Genomic DNA, 17,117 nt, shown 5'->3' with positions numbered 1-17,117 from the left:
GAATAACACATCCACTGCTTTCCCCTCATCCACAGACCAGTTATCTCCTCATAGAAGGCAATTAGGTTAGTCAGGCATGACTTGCCCTTGGTGAATCCATGCTGACTGTTCCTGATCACTTTCCTCTCCTCTAAGTGCTTCAGAATTGATTCCTTGAGGACCTGCTCCATGATTTTTCCAGGGACTGAGGTGAGGCTGACTGGCCTGTAGTTCTCCAGATCCTCCTCCTTCCCTTTTTTAAAGATGGGAACTACATTACCTTTTTCTAGTCATCCGGTACCTCCCCCGTTCGCCATGTGTTTTCAAAGATAATGGCCAATGGCTCTGCAATCACATCCGCCAACTCCTTTAGCACCCTCGGAACTCCTTTAGCACCCTTTTTTTTCCTACAGGGATATTCAAGAGTTATAGATAAACATACATATAGATAAATGTAAATAATCCAATGTACAGTGCAAAAGGAAAAATGCTTTGCTAGACAAGTACAATATTTTTAAACATTAAAGTATTTCAAGTATTTCATAGCTCTTAAACATTTCTACAGGCAGAGGCTTCTTTCATAAAGCATAACTTTAAGTGTAAAGCTTCTGGATTAAATTCCTCTGTTACACCAGTGTAAATCCTTAAATCATTTTCTAGTAGTTAAATTAACACATCTAAATAAGATTTGCCAAATTTTAGATCAAGTAAACACTGGATTCAAAATTAAATTTTACATGTTCCATTTAGGCACCTGAAACTACTTATTCCACCATCTCTCTTCATTCTCCCTTCCCCCATTCTCTCATCTCACCTTTGTATCTGGGTTCCCCTCCTCATCCTCTTTCCTCCAGTCTCTCAGGCCATGACTTCAATAGGAGGAAGTTTTTTTTAACATAGGTTAACAGACATGTATTAAAATCCTAGTGAAGTCAAGACAACTGTAGTTTTAACACATCTTTGCTGGATGAGGTAAATTCTAGTGAGAAGTCTAAGATTTACTTCAAGCAGCTAAGGGCTTGTCTACATTTAAAATATTTCAGCAGCGCAGCTTTGCCACTTCAGTGAAGACAGTACATACGCTGACAGGAGGGCTTCTCCCATTGGCATAGGTAGTCCACCTCCCCGAGACGTGGTAGCTAGATCGATGGGAGAATTCTCCCACCAACCTAGTGCTGTCTACATTGGGGTTAGGTCAGTTAAACTGCATCACCCAGAGGGGTGGATTTTCCATACTTATAGTTACATGGTTATACTAATCTAATTTCCTAGTATACACCAGCCCGAATAAATGTTAAAAATGCACCTTTTTTTTTGGAAGGCAAAGTCTGCACTACAAGCTTTGTTGGTCAGGAGTGTGGTGAGCTGTGATCTGAGACTGACTGACAGACATAGGGCATGTCTACAAATTTAAGTCAATATACAGCCACTGCAGTAATTACTGCATTTTTTCATGTTCACACTGCCCTGTTGTGCACGTCCTCACCAGGAGTGCTTGCACCGATTTAGGAAGGGCAGTGTGGGTGGATGACAGCAATGCCTCTCAGCTCCTGGTGGAGCCCCCAGCTCCCCTCCCGGCCCCCAGCTCCTCACCCAGCTGCCCACCTGGGCGGCAGCAGGGCTCCTTGCAGGAAGCTGGGCTCCAGCTGGAGCGCCCCACCCATGCCAGGGAAACACCCCCTGCTGAGAGTCACATGGGGTTCACAGCAGGGAGCCTACCAGCCTTTCTTGTCAATTTCACAACTGCAGGGCAGAGCTGTGAAATTGACAAGAATGACAGCCAACAGCTGACGTAAGTGACCTAGTGTCTACAGGGACACTGCATCACCCTAACTACACTGACATAAGCCCTACACCTCTCATGGAGGTGGAGTATTATGTCGGTGTAGTAGGGCACTTACATCAGCGGGAGCAAGGCTGTAGTGTGTACACTGACATAATTAGGTCGATATAAGCTGCCTTATGTCAACCTAACTCTGTAGTGTAGACCAGGCTATAGTGATACTGGCAAAACTGTGCTTTTGCTGATATAGCTTATTTTGTTGGGGGGGGGGAGGAGGAGGAGCTGGAATAAACTATGCTGGCAAAAATTCAGCTCTGCCAGTATAAACTGCATTCTCACTAGGAGCACTCTGCTGGTATAATATACCAGTTTAGCTACACGAACAACCTGCTCCTAATATGAATCTGACCTTAAAGAACACAAAGTTCTCAGGGTCTTCTGATTAGAGTTTCTGTTCCTAGCCTAAGCAGTCACTGACACACCTAATCAGCTTAGTTCCTTTGAACTGTAAACCGTTCAGGGCAGCACGTGTCTCTTTTCTTTGTTTGTACAGCACCCATACAATGGGGCTCCGATCTCAATGAGGGTGGTACCATACTGTAACTATTTACTACTGGTTTTGACAATTCAGTAGGGAGATGGAGTCTCATTGTAGGATACAAATATTTGTGTTTTACTGGAGCAAATCTGAGAGGAGTGTACATGCTAGCCTTTACAGGTTTATTAACTAGCTTGAGTTAGCTGGAAATCAAGTAACTCGAGACTAAAAAAGGCAAGTGTAGACAATGCTCTTGAAGCAAAGCCCATTGATATAGTGTCAATGGTAGGGAGGCTGGTCTGGAAACAAGAAGCAAAGGCAGCAACTGTTGAAATCAGGTGGAAGACCCTGCTGCTGAAGGTGGGAGGGATGACTGCTTTTCTAAGTGTCAGGTTAATGAACAGCAGTACAAAATTAATGGGAGTTCTACCCACTTACACTAGAGCTCAATTTATCCCTACCTCTAATGGGACTTCGGACACGAGGTAAGCAATTTCACCATAGTAGGGTATGTCTACACTAGAAACACTAAGGCCTTGTCTACACTGGCAAGTTTCTGCTCAGTAAAGCAACTTTCTGCACTGTAACTCCCAAGGTGTATACACTGCCAAGCCACTTAGTGCGCAGAAACTGTGCAGTTGTAGCACTCTAAAAAAAACCACCCTGACGAGAGGTGTAGAGCTTTCTGCACCTGGGCTACAGTGCTGTGGTGCCAGTGTAGACACCATGGCAATTACAGCACTGCAAGTGGCCTCCAGGAGGTGTCCCACAATGCCTGTTCTAACCTCTCTGGTCATTGGTTTGAACTCTACTGCCCTGCCCTCAGGTGACCAACCGTCATCCCCACCCCGTACATTCCTTTGCAAATTTGAAAGTCCCCTTCCTGTTTGCTAGGTGATGCAGGCAGTAGTCTCAGTCCAGGTGGCCATTAACGTTAACTTTCCCATGCCACTGTGTGTCCCAGGGTGGGGTGGGTGGGGAGACCATTCTGCACATAGGCGAGCTGCATAGGGGCCAGGGCAGAAGCCACAGGCTTGGAGAAGACCTTCCCTTGATTCCCTGCTCACCCTCAGCAGCGAGGTATCGTCCATAATGATCCACATCCTGGAATGATTATTAGGCCTGCCCTACAGTGCTGGCTCTCCCCAAGAGCCACATGCCCAGTGTACAGCAGGATCCGGGAACAGTGATTTCCCCTGCCCCTGCAGCTACTCACCATTTTGGGGGTCTTGTGGCTCATGTGTGCTTGCCTGGGGTCAGCCAGTTAGTGACAGGTGTGTGAGTACTGGCTGTGTTTTAAAGCACTGATTCAGTGTTGTCTATGTTGCAAACAATACTGCTTCTGTAAAATGTTGCATTTAAACTTCACAGAGACGACCTTGGGAGCCAAGCCCCTCTCGTTATCGGTGGCAGAATGGCTGCGCAGAATTAGAAAGCGGCCAAGAAGAACCAAGAAGGACTTTCTCTGTGAGGTTATGATGCATTCCACGGCCAAGAAAAAGGAATTGAGGAGTGGTGGGACAGCGAGAAGAGGGACTGAAAGGAGAACGTGGCACGGAGTGGCTCTTAAACTTTATGGAGTGCCAAGTGGACACGCTCCAGGCGATACTAGCTCTTCAAACCGAGCAGCTCCATGCCTGCCCTCCCCTGCAGCTGCTGTTGCAAAACTTTTTCCCATCCTACCCCAGATACCGTCAACACACTTATCAATGTCCTGGCTCCACTCTCTACCTGCAGCATTCCACTCCTCCCTCCTCATAGTCCAGCATTGAGGACTCCCACTGCACTCAACACCCATCCCTCTGCAGTTTGGCCCTGCTGAAGTACAGCACCCGCTGCATTGTACTCCAAAGGAGAAGGTTGAGTATGATCCCTGGACATACACATATCTGTAGCCATCCCAGGACCTCTCCTCCTCTAGAGACCTTCCCTTCCCATCTCCCCCAGACCCCTCCCTGCTGATGAATTTTTTGTTTGACCCTCTCCTCCCGTTATCTTTTAATAAAAGAATTGTGTTGGTTTGAAAGCACTCTTTATTCTATTGAGTGAAAGCAAAAAGAGCATGCAAAGCAACATACAATTATATTAAGCCCCCTTCTTGCATCATGTGCACCAATCACCTCTTAGCATTACAAGCACTGCAATCCTGAGCATAGCAACAAATATTAGTGGCTTTCAGCTTCAAATTGCTGCCCCAAGGCATCCCTGATCCTTATGACCCTGCGCTGTGCCCCTCTAATAGCCCTGGTCTCTGGCTGTTCAAACTCAGCCTCCAGGCACTAAGCCTCAGCAGTCCAGCCCTGAGTGAAGCTTTCACCCTTCCCTTCACAAATAAGGAGCGTACAGCACGCGGCTATAAGGATAGGAATATTGTCATAGGCCATGTCCAGCTTCCCAGACAGGCATCACCAGCGGGCTTTTAAGAGGCCAAATGAACACTCAACAGTCATTCTGCACTTGCTCAGCCTATTGTTGAACTGCTCCTTGCTGCTGTCAAGTTGCCTCATGTATGGTTTCATAAGTCATGGCATTAAGGAGTAGGCGGGGTCTCCGAGGATCACAATGAGCATTTTGACTTCCCCTATGGTGATTTTCTGGTCCGTGAAGAAAGTCCCTGTTTGCAGCTTCTTGAACAGGCCAGTGTTCTGAAAGATGTGTGTGTCATACACCTTTCCGGATCAGCCTGCACTAATGTCTGTGAAATGCCCACGGTGATCCACAAGTGCCTGGAGAACCTTTGAGTAATTGATTAATGTACTCGGTGACTAGGTGGTCTTGTGCCAGAATTGGAATATGCGTGCCATCTATTGCCCCTCCACAGTTAGGGAAGCCCATTTGTGCAAAGCCATCCACAATGTCATGCACATTGCCCGGAGTCAGTGTCTTTCGGAGCAGGATGCGATTAATGGCCCTGCACACTTCCCTCAATATGAGTCCAATGGTTGACTTTCCCACTCCAAACTGGTTAGTGACCGATCAATAGCAGTCTGGAGTAGCCAGCTTCCACAGTGCACTCACCATGCATTTCTCCAGCGACAGGGCAGCTCTCATTGTGTGTCCTTGTGCTGCAGGGATGGGGCGAGCTCATCACACTGTCCCATGAACATGGCTTTCCTCATGCAAAAGTTCTGCAGCCACTGCTCATCATCCCAGACATGCATCATGATGTGATCCAACCACTTGTTTCCCGAGCCCAAAAGCAGCGTTCCACTGTGGTCAGCACCTCTGTGAAAGCCACAAGCAATCTCGTGTCATAGCTACTACATGTGGTGAGATCCATGTTGCACTCCTCTTCACTTTGTAGTTAAAGGAATAACTCCACTGCCACTCGTGAGTGTTGGTCAGAGCAAGCAGCATACTGGTCAGCAGTTCAGGATCCATTCCTGCAGCCTGAAAGAGGCAGGGCGTGCAGTACACAAACCATTGAAAGATGGCGTCAAATGCGGATGGAAGCACAGGGATTGCTGGGATGCGAGGCAATGCATCACAGGGCATTGGGACTGGACCCAGGATGCCCTACAACCCCCTCTGCCTTCCCACAAGTCTTAGCGGCAGAAGAGAAAGAGGTGCTCTGTGGGATAGCTGCCCAGAGTGCACCGCTCTGAATACCGCTGCAAGTGCCGTAAGCGTGAATACGCTATTGCGCAGGCAGCTGTCAGTGATATACACAACAGCCGTTTTCCTTCTGCACTCTCTGAGTGGCGCTGTAACTTTGTCAGTGTAGACATGCCCTAAAGCAGCACAGCTGTAGCACTGTACTGTAGACACCACAGTGATAGCAGGGGTTCTTCCATTACTGTAATAAATCCACTTCTCTGAGAGGCAGGAACTAAGTTGATTGAAGAATTCTTCTATCATCCCAGCAGTTTCTACACTGGGGCTTAGGGCATCTTAACATCATCGGACGGGGGTGAAAATGTTTATTGCCCTGAGCGATGCAATTAAGCCAACCTAACTTTGCAGCATGGACCAGCCAATAGTCCTGGTCTACACTAGAAAATTAGGTCAGTTTAACTATGTCAGTCAAAGGTGTGAAAAATCCACACACCGAGCAACATCATTGAACCAACCCAAGTCCTCGTGTAGACCTAGCTACCACCTCTGGGGGAGGTGGATTACCTGCACTGATGTTGGGCATAGGTAGTATCTACATTGAAGTGTTACAGCAGTGCAGCTGTAGTGTTTTAAGTGTAGACAAGCCCTTAGAGCAGGGGTTCTCAAACTGGAGGTCATGACCCCTGAGGGTAGGTCACAAGGTTATTACATGGGAGGTCACAAGCTGTCAGCCTCCACTCCCAACCCCTGCTTTGCCTCCAGCATTTATTATAATGTTCAATATAAAAAAGTGTTTTTAATTTATAAAGGGGCGGGTTTATGTCTCAGAGGCTTGCTGTGTGAAAGGGGTAACCAGTACAAAAGTTTGAGAACCACTGCCTTAGAGGCTATTTAAATCCAGCAGACATATCCTTAAATTGTGAGCTGTAGCTGATTCTCTCTACACTTCAAGCACTATGGTGGCACAGTGGCACCTACACTGCTGTATTGTAGGCACTGCAGTGATGGAAAGGGTTTTTCCGATGCTGTAGTAAATCCAGCTGCTCAAGAGGCAGTAGCTAGGTTGACAGAATTCCTCCATGGACCCAGCTGCATCTATGGTTGGGGTTAGGTTGACATAGGGCATGACATTTTTCACAGCCCTGAGCAATGTAGCTAGGTTGACCTAAGAGCTGGTCTAGGCTACAAAGTTAGGTCGGCTTAACTACATCACTAAAGACTGTAAAAAATTTCACACGCCATGCAATGTTATTAAGCTGACCTAAACCCTGGTGTAGACACTGCTAGGTTGACAGAAGAATTCTTCCATTGACCTAGCTACCACCTCTGAGTGGTGGGTTTACTACAGCAATGGAAGAACCCCTTCTATCACAGTAGTGTTTATACTACAGCAGCTCAGCTAGAGAAACATTTCTAGCGTAGGCCAGGCCTAAAGTTTGCCAGTAATTGCTCTACTTCAAGCATTTACAAGATGTGAAAAGAAGTTAGCATGGACAGACCAAACCTAGCTTTGAACACAAATCATGTAGGACCTCACCCCTGCTTTCCATACAACTTGTGCTTGAAGCAAGTCCATGCAGATTTAGGACTTGTGACTTAAAGCAAACTAATTTCTTTGTGGTGATGGAGTGGGTGGGGAGTACTACAAAAGGGAGATATTCCACATAGATGCCAAGATGTACAGTAAGAGCAGGTTTTTCTCATCATTGGGCTCTGTATGATTGTCCATGCCTTGGTCTATCCATGTGACCAGCGTTCCTTCCCTTCTCTCCCTGTGTGTAGAATGTATGGTTGCTACATGGTAACTTACCAGTATCCTCAGTGCTAGAGCAGTACTTTCCCTCCTAAGGGTTTCTCCTCTTCATGATATTTTTAAAGTGATAGAGGTTTCATAAAACCAGTATTACTCATAGTTCTCACCTTTCTGTTAATGGTAATACTAAAGCACAACACTACTGTTTTTGCTCAACACAGAGGAGTGCTAGTTGACATCTGAGGCTGCCATTTTCAAATATGGCAGCCTATAATTAGGCTCCTGAATCCATATTTAGGTGCACAAATACATGGTCTGACATTCAAAATGCTAAGCTCCTAGTGGAGAGGTCCTCAAACTGTAGGGCATGTCTCCCTAAGGGGGTGCAGAGGGACAGAGGCTTGGCCAGCCCCCACAAGAGATGGGGAGGAAGCACCATCCAGCTTGGCTCCCAACTCTGCTCTGGCCCTGCCCCCAGCTCAACTGCAGCTCTATCTCCAGCCTCCCCTGCAGCATCCCCCCCTGCTCAGGCCCCACTCCAGGCCTGGGGGGGGGGGGGGGGAGAGAATATGACCCTGAAAAGTTTGGGGACTACTGCCCTAGTGACATTAATAGGACTACATATGTAGGTTATGAACTTTACAAATCTGTGCTTAGTGTGTACTGTTTAAAGATTTTTTTTTAATCCCCAGAATTAGTATTTTATATATATATATATATTAGTATTTTATAACATGCAAGATAACATTAAATACTGAGTATATAACTGACATTCGGTATTTGCAGTGGTGGTAGAACTGTGTTGGGCCTAGATATAAGAGAAAAAGTTGGGGGACGTAACCCTTTATTAGGCCACCTTCTGTTGACAGAAAGGCCCAGCTTCCAAGTTTCACAAAGCTCTTCCTCAGGTCTAGGGAAGGTAAGCAGTGTTCACACTAAGTCTACGTATACCACTACAGTTGTGCTGCTGTAAGGTCTCGCCTGTAGCCCTCTTTGCTGGCAGGTGAGAGCTCACCTGCCAGCATAATTAAACCACCTCCCACCCATCCCTAACAAGCCATGTTAAGTATGGTGGCAGGAGAACCTCTCCTTCTGACAAAGCTGTCCACACCAGCACTTGTACTGGTAAAACATATCTGTCAGGGGTGTGTTTTTTTCCCCTCCATACCCCTGATCAACAAAAGTTTTACCAACAAAAGTGGTAGTGTAGACAAAGACTAAATACAAAGTCAGACAGATTAAGCAGCATAGGATACCACTTAAAATGAATAACTCTGCAGTTATAGAACAAAGGAAGGTTAGTGGGCAGCAGGGTGGGTTACAAATGTTGGAATGAGACATTAAAAAAAAAGTCTCTTAAGTCCATGATTTTTAGAGTCCAGCAGAGTTACAAATTTGTTTTTAAGCATCTTTTAGAGGACTGGTTGCAATTGCATTTGAGGAGGAGTGAGGTCAGCTGTAGAGTGATTGCTTGGTGAAAAGTGCTTGCCTAAAGGTAGGGGTGTTTTGTCCTTTTTCTGTATGACTTCATTCAAAAGTATAATGCTGGTCTGGTTTCACTCACACAGTAGTTGGCTGGGACATTTGATGCTCTGGATGATACACACCACAAGTTGATAGGCATGTCTAGGACCCCTAAATCAACATTAGTCAGATGAGTCCTATTTGGGTGTATTTTTTATTAAAGAAACAAATCTACTTCAATTATAGAACACATTCACTTATATAGCAGCTGTGAAACAAATACCAAATAATGGTACAGAACAATTTCTTTAAACAGTGTCCCCTCTTATTTTACATATGAAAAAGGAAAACTGGTAGTAAACCAATCTCAGCCAAATAATGAAAATATATTTGGTACCTAAAAAGAATCAGGCATGATTTCCTTGTGTTCAATGCTGATGTTTCTTCAGACTGCAACTTTACTCTGTTCAACATAACATATGGAGATAACATTCCTCCATTTAGTCTGATTTTTCATATATGCAGAACTTGTTCTGGTACAGTTACAGCAGCAGGGAATATTGTAGTAGCGAGCAGGCAAGTTCTTAATAAATGAATTCTGAAGCTAAATTTCACCCACTTTACACTTACTACTCATTGTGCAGTTACTGAAGCGAATTAGAATGAGAGGTTTCTATACTTCACCTCCAGTGTTATAATCTGAACTATAGGTCAGACTTAATGCCCATCCAACAAAGTTAACATAAACATCTTAAATGGTTTAAAAAAAAAGGTGACTAAGAGCAGGAAGAAGACTAATTAGCATAATTAGCTGTATTTTAAAGAAGGCTTATTTAGTGCACAGGAACAAACATCCCAATGTCAGAAAGAATAGTAAATATGGCAGACACCCAGCTTGGCTTAACAGAGAAATCTTTGGTGAGTTTAAACACAAAAAGGAAGCTTACAAGAAGTAGAAGCTTGGACAGATAACTAAGGAGGAGTATAAAAATATTGCTCAAGCATGTAGGGGTGTAATCAGGAAGGCCAAAGCACAACTGGAGTTGCAGCTGGCAAGGGATGTGAAGAGTAACAAGAAGGGTTTCTACAGATATGTTAGCTACAAGGTGGTAAGGGAAAGTGTGGAACCCTTACTGAATGGGGAGGCAACCTAGTGAGATGATGTGGAAAAAGCTGAAGTACTCAATTTTTTTTTTTTTGCCTTGGTCTTCAAAGAGAAGGTGAGCTCCCAGACTGCTGCACTGGGCAGCACAGTATAAGGAGGAGATGAGTAGCCTTCAATGGTGAAAGAGCAGGTTAAGGACTATTTATAAAAACTGGACACGCACAAATCCATGGGTCCGGATCTAATGCATCTGAGGGTGCTGAGAGAGTTGGCTGATGTGATTACAGAGCCATTGGCCATTATCTTTGAAAACTCGTGATAAGAGGAGGTCCTGGATGATTGGAAAAAAGCAAATATAGTGCCCATCTTTTAAAAAGGGAAGAAGGAGAATCTGGGGAACTACAGGCCAGCCAGCCTCCCCTCAGTCCCTAGAAAAATCATGGAGCAGGTCCTCAAGGAATCTGTTTTGAAGCACTTAGAGGAGAAGGTGATCAGGAACAGTCAACATGGATTCATCAAGGGCAAGTCATGCCTGACCAACCTAATTGCCTTCTATGAGGAGATAACTGGCTCTGTGGATATGGGGAAAGCAGCGGACATGATATTCCTTCACTTTAGCAAAGATTTTGATACGGTCTCCCACAGTATTCTTGCTAGCAAGTTAAAGAAGTATGTATTAGATGAATGGACTATAAGGTGGATAGAAAGCTGATCAATGGCTCGATGTCTAGTTGGCAGTGGAGTGCTCCAAGGGTCAGTCCTGGGGCCAGTTTTGTTCATCATCTTCATTAATGAGCTGGATGATGGGATGGATTGCACCCTCAGCAAGTTTGCAGAGGACACTAAACTGAGGAGAGAGGTAGAGGTAAACTAGAGGGTCGGGATAGGTTCCAGGTTGACCTAGACAAATTGGAGGATTGGGCCAAAAGAAATCTGATGCAGTTCAACAAGGACAAGTGCAGTTAGAACAGAAGAATCCCATGCACTGCTACAGGATGGGGACTGACTGGCTAAGCAGCAGTTCTGGAGAAAAAGACCTAGGGATTACAGTGGATGAGAAGCTGGATCTGAGTCAACAGTGTGCCCTTGTTACCAAGAAGGCTAACGACATATTGGGCCGCACTAGTAGGAGCATTGCCAGCAGATTGAGGGAAGTGGTTATTCCCTTCTATTCGGCACTGGTGAGGCCACATCAGGAGTATTGCATCCAGTTTTATGTCCCCCCACCCAGGATGTGAACAAATTGGAGAGAGAGTCCAGTAAAGGGCAACAAAAATCATTAGGGGGCTGGAGAACATGACTTACAAGAAGAGGCTGAGGGAAACTGGTCTTAGCCTGCCAAAGAGTGAGGGGTAGCCTTGAACTACCTGAAGGGGGGTTCCAAGGAGAATGGAGCTCGGCTGTTCTCAGTGGTGGCAGATGACAGAACAAGGAGCAATGGTCTCAAGTTGTAGTGGGGGAGGTCTAAGTTGGATATTAAGAAACACTATTTCACTAAGAGGGTGGTGAAGCACTGGAATGGGTTACCTGTGGAGGTGGTGGAATCTCCATCCTTAGAGGTTTTTAAGGCTCAGCTTGACAAAGCCCTGGCTGGGATGATTTAGTTGGGGTTGGTCCCATTTTGAGCAGGGGGTTGGATTAGATGACCCACTAAGGTCTCTCCCAACCCTAATCTTCTATGATCCTATGATATGAAGTAGGCAGAGCTTATTTCAAAGACATTTGTAATCAATCTTTTGTAGCTTTTCTATTTCCCTCCCAAAAGAAAATATACAGACTATTAAAAGCAATTTTTCAAATGGTTCTCCCTCCATAAGAATTCACTTATTCCAACTGTTTCAGCATCTTGTCTCCCACACACTAACTTTATCTGAGGACCAGATTTTGCACTCTATTAGACTAACACTACTGAGTTGTGTAATTTCAGGTGCCTATAACTGCCCTAGCAGAATTGAGGCCCAGTGTACTTGACTTGAGAGTAATGCAAGAAACTCATGGTCTTTCCCAAAGAATTTGGGAAAGGAGACAGTTTCAATCACCCAGAGCCACAAAAACAAATGAGATCCAGAAATTCACTATTTGTAACTGCAGCTTTTGAGTCTGAGCTGAAGTGGACGTCATGGGATATCTGCCTCAGTAAGATCAGGAATAGCCCCTTGCCATGAATTCACACACTTGGGGAGCAGAGCCGGAACAATATAAACATGCCAAGAATTAAACAGAGCTTTCTGAAGTCAGGTATGTTGTGTTTATTGAACACTTATTTTGTTCGTTTTAAACACCATTTCTGCTTACACTTATAACTCAATAAGTGATTACCAATTATTTCTGAAGATTAATCTGTGGGAATGTATCCCAGCCATTAAAAATTAATCTGAGCAATCACTTCATGCCAAATCCCTTATTGAAACAGAAGTCAACTTATTAAAATTCTGTAAAAACCATACATAGAAAATGCCTGACTTTTACTATGTGTCATTCTGTAGCTTCTAGACTATTAAAAGTCTTCGTTTTCTCTTCCCCTCACTTCTGCTATACTAAAATTTTGCCTATAGTCTCAAAAGAAAAAACCTTTTGACACTTACACAAGCATGCAGAATGGGGTGCTCTTCCCGTTATGAGGAAGAGCCCCATACATTTAAATAGCCGCTTTCCTTTTTTTTTTTTTTTTTTTTTTTTTAATAGCACTTGGTTTTGAAATGCAAGAGTAGTATCAGTTTAGAGTATTCTCTCTACAATCTATATTGTCCGACAACCTACAGGAGAAACTGCCCTGCCTAGAAGTCACCCTCAAAACAAGTTATTTTGATGCAAGTATATAGTTTAGCAGTCAGATTTTATTAAACACAAGCAGAATTAATAAAAAGCTATTAGATAAATTAATCCCCATATCTCGATCAAATGTTATTCTCAAATTGTTAGAGCCATGAGGGCCGACCACTGGGTTCATTCTTTAAGGGTCTTTTTAAATTTTATTCTTAAGTCACAGATGTATTAAACTCTATTCTGAAGATTTAGAAAATGTTACTTATGAAAATCTAATGTACAATAAGCCAATTGTTATATGAACTTTTTTAAAAGCAGTTTTGAATGACCAAGAAAGTGTAAAAGTGAACTGTAAAGCTATCACTAAATGACTAGCAGAACCTGCATACCTTAGCGCAAGTATTAGACTTCTTGCACTGTGTGTTTTATTTTTTTCCCAGAGCTGCCTCAGGTCACCTGACCACCTGCTATCAAAACTTAAGGAAGTGCCACTTAAAATACACTATGCAAGTATTACTCCCATCTGAAAACTGGCATGTATTGAGTGTCACATGCCCTACCAAGCTAAAAATGCACATTGTAAGAAAGTGGCAGGGACAAATGAAAACATATCCCAACAGATACTCTAAGGGCAAACCTTGCTCAACTTACTCACACATCTAGTCACATTTACTACAGTGGGACTCCTCAGGTGAGTAAGACCAGTAAAAAAAATTCATCTGAAAACTTACACATTCAAATTGGAAAGAGGAGCGAGAATGAATCAGGCCTTTATTTAAAGGCAGATTCTGATCTATTACACTGGTGTAAATCCAGAAAGACTGTATTAACTGACTTAGGGCTTACAGTCTGAAACATCAGAATCTGGTCCTACACCAGTTCTGGGTCTGTGCTAAGCTAAACTTCAAATACAGCAGGGGTCATGGTTATTATGTGAGGGGTTGTAAGCTGTCAGCCTCCACCCCAAACTCCTCTTTGCCTCCAGCATTTATAATGGTGTTAAATAAATTACAAACACTCTTTCTAATTATATATATATATATATATATATATATATATATATATATATACACACACACATACATACACATACATATACACACACACACACATATATATACATACACACACACACGGGGTTGCACTCAGAGGCTTGCTATATGAAAGGGGTCATCAATACAAAAGTTTGAGAATCACTGAAATAAAGTATGTTCTGTTCTACTTGCCCTAAAAAAAGTCAACTTCAGTCTACGCCTCCTCACAGCAATGAAGATTGAAAAACTAACTACTAATATTTAGGTGTTAAAACTAGGGAGCTCTTTTTGCTGAAGGCCTGCTGCTTTTGAGCATGTATGAAACATGGAAAAATAGTAACTCCCAGTGTGTATTTTATATAGGGGCAGAAGCCACTCCTAAGTTAAATAAGCAGTGGGACTTTAGCCCTTACAATAAAAGGTGTTGCCCCATAGCCATGCTGATAAACAGCTGCACAGAGTAGTAGCCAAGCCTTCTCTTAAAAGAACTGCATAGTGTACAATTTAAAACAGCAGGCAATTGCCAAAAACTGGTCTGGAAAAAGCATTTCCTGAACTCCCCCGCCCCCCATACAACCATAACATGGACCGCACAGGCTACCACACACTAAATGCTCTTCACTTTACTTACCCTTTGATAAATAGGTTGGCTAAAAGAAACTATATATATTTAGAATAGCTTTTCATATTGCAGCCCAATGCACAGTGAATTGATACTCTTGCTTCACTTTTCAGGTATGGACTGACAGGAAGAGTTGATTTAGGTGTCTAGGGTAGTGGAAGATCATTAGTCATAGAGAAACTAATGAACAGAAAACCACTATCAGAAAAATACTGTTACTATATATTCCATACTACAATGCAACTATTTGTTGAAGAGGCTACTGTTGCTGAAGGGCTATCTGAAGTCATTACTTAATTTGTAATAAATAGTCAATGGCCTGATTGCTACTGAAACAACTGCCTCAGCTATCATAAGAACAATAATCTTTTGATTAAGTCCACCTTAAAGAAATTTTGCATTTGTATTTGATATTGTGAAGTATTTCTGAAGGGAACAAGTGGATGTTACACTGTCACTAGTTTCAGATCTCATCTTAAATCAAATGAAGGTGAGCTTGGTCACCTCATTCTGGACCTGATTGGACATCTGTTCACATTCAAAACCAACTCAGCCATTGCTGTGAGCAGCAACACCCACTAGTGTAGTCTGTGTGTCAGATTATGGTGTCTTCAGCATATCTTTCTTACTATTAAACATTATTTAGGTTTGTCCTTCAAAAACCTTTTCCTCAAAAGGAGGATTTCTGCAAGTACTTAAATATAAATGTTGACAGTAGTCCAATGACTTTAAAAATACAGGGACAAAGTTGAGTTGGACTCAAGTAGCCAATAGCAGTTCACATTTCTAAGTGAAGATAACTCATTGCTTTACAATGCAGCGCATCACAAAATATGCAAATTGCAGACAGTGGTAACAGTTTGAGTGGAACATTTCCTAGATCTTGCTAATGAAGAGTACCAAGTCATTTCTTCAACTCTATTCAACTGAAAGCTGTTTTAACGAATGACAATAGTTAACCAAAATTCTAAGGTTTTTGCACACATGTTCTGTTACTTTTATATCTCTACAGAGATTAGGCAAATAGGAATAGTGCCTAACATGTTAACATAACCACTAATTGGTAGCATTTAGCACCACATTTAGTTCCACATTTATACTTGCAGTCAAATTGGTCTCATTTAAATAACTTTCTGATATCCAGATGTTGTGCTATTTTTAATCTAAAATCTTCAGAAACTAGGAGGCCACTAGATTATAAAAGCAAAGTCTTTATTTCAGGCCCAAAGCAGAGTTACTGAAGTGAACCCTGGTCTGCTCTCCCACTCCCATTTCATTCTGTCCTCTGATCCAACCTCCTTTTGGAAGGAGATTGTAGTGACGTGTCCACCTGAGCCTTTCAGGACTGATGCATTAACCCCTTCGCTGCTACAGCCCCTAAAGACAAAGTTCTGTAGTGCACTGACTTCTATCATAATCAGAGTCTGAGTGTCACAGAACTTTGCTTCAAGAGACTAAATCCTCCCATGTAACAGGTCCCAAGAGTTTCTTCAAGTGGAAGGCTCCCTTTCTGGAAATGGAGAATGCAGACAGTTAGAGGGGAGCCCCTTTGATTAATCAATTAATTCAGCATAGAATCCAAGCACCAAGACTAAGGAAAGGAACAGCCCCAAAGCTAAATGGCTGCTCCTGTCCATGAAAGTTGCAGTGGCCCCCACCAGCAGCTGACTTGAGTAACAGACTGAAATAATTCAGGAACAGCTGGCTGTGTCATTAGTCCAGCTGCTGGTGCCTTCCAGCTCACCAGGGAGAGCCACTGTTCTAGTGTCCCATGAAAGGTGACCACCCCGGGGGCTGCCAACACACCACAGTGCACACATATACTAGACATGCCACGGGACTTGGGACAAGTTGGCACCTTCAACACAAGGCTGGGGGTGAAGAAGCAGGGCCCTGTCCAGCACAAGCAAGCTATCCTCCCCATAAAAGCAAGAAGTAGTCCTGGGCAGTTCACCAGCCATACACGGAGGACAGAGCCCCCTCCCCTTGCACGAGGGCCAGAGACACCCCCCCCCCCCAGGCAGCCAGCCAGCCATGCACCCCCTCCCCTTGCACGAGGGTCAGAGACCCCCCCCCCTGCAGCCAGCCATGCACCCCCCCCCGTGCACGAGGGCCTGAGACCCCCCCCCGGCAGCCAGCCATGCACCCCCCTCCCCTTGCACGAGGGCCAGAGACACCCCCCCCCAGGCAGCCAGCCAGCCATGCACCCCCTCCCCTTGCACGAGGGCCAGAGACCCCCCCCCGACAGCCAGCCATGCACCCCCCCCTTGCACGAGGGCCAGAGACCCCCCCCCGACAGCCAGCCATTCACCCCCCTCCCCTTGCACGAGGGCCAGAGACCCCCCCAGGCAGCCAGCCATGCACCCCCTCCCCTTGCACGAGGGCCAGAGACCCCCCCCCAGGCAGCCAGCCATGCACCCCCTCCCCTTGCATGAGGGCCAGAGACCCCCCCCGGCAGCCAGCCATGCACCCCCCCTTGCACGAGGGCCAGAGACCCCCCCCGTCATCCAGCCATGCA

This window comes from Mauremys mutica, chromosome 2 (genome assembly GCF_020497125.1).
Source record: "Mauremys mutica isolate MM-2020 ecotype Southern chromosome 2, ASM2049712v1, whole genome shotgun sequence".
Lineage (NCBI taxonomy): Eukaryota > Metazoa > Chordata > Testudines > Geoemydidae > Mauremys > Mauremys mutica.
Note: the sequence above shows the minus strand (reverse complement) of the source record.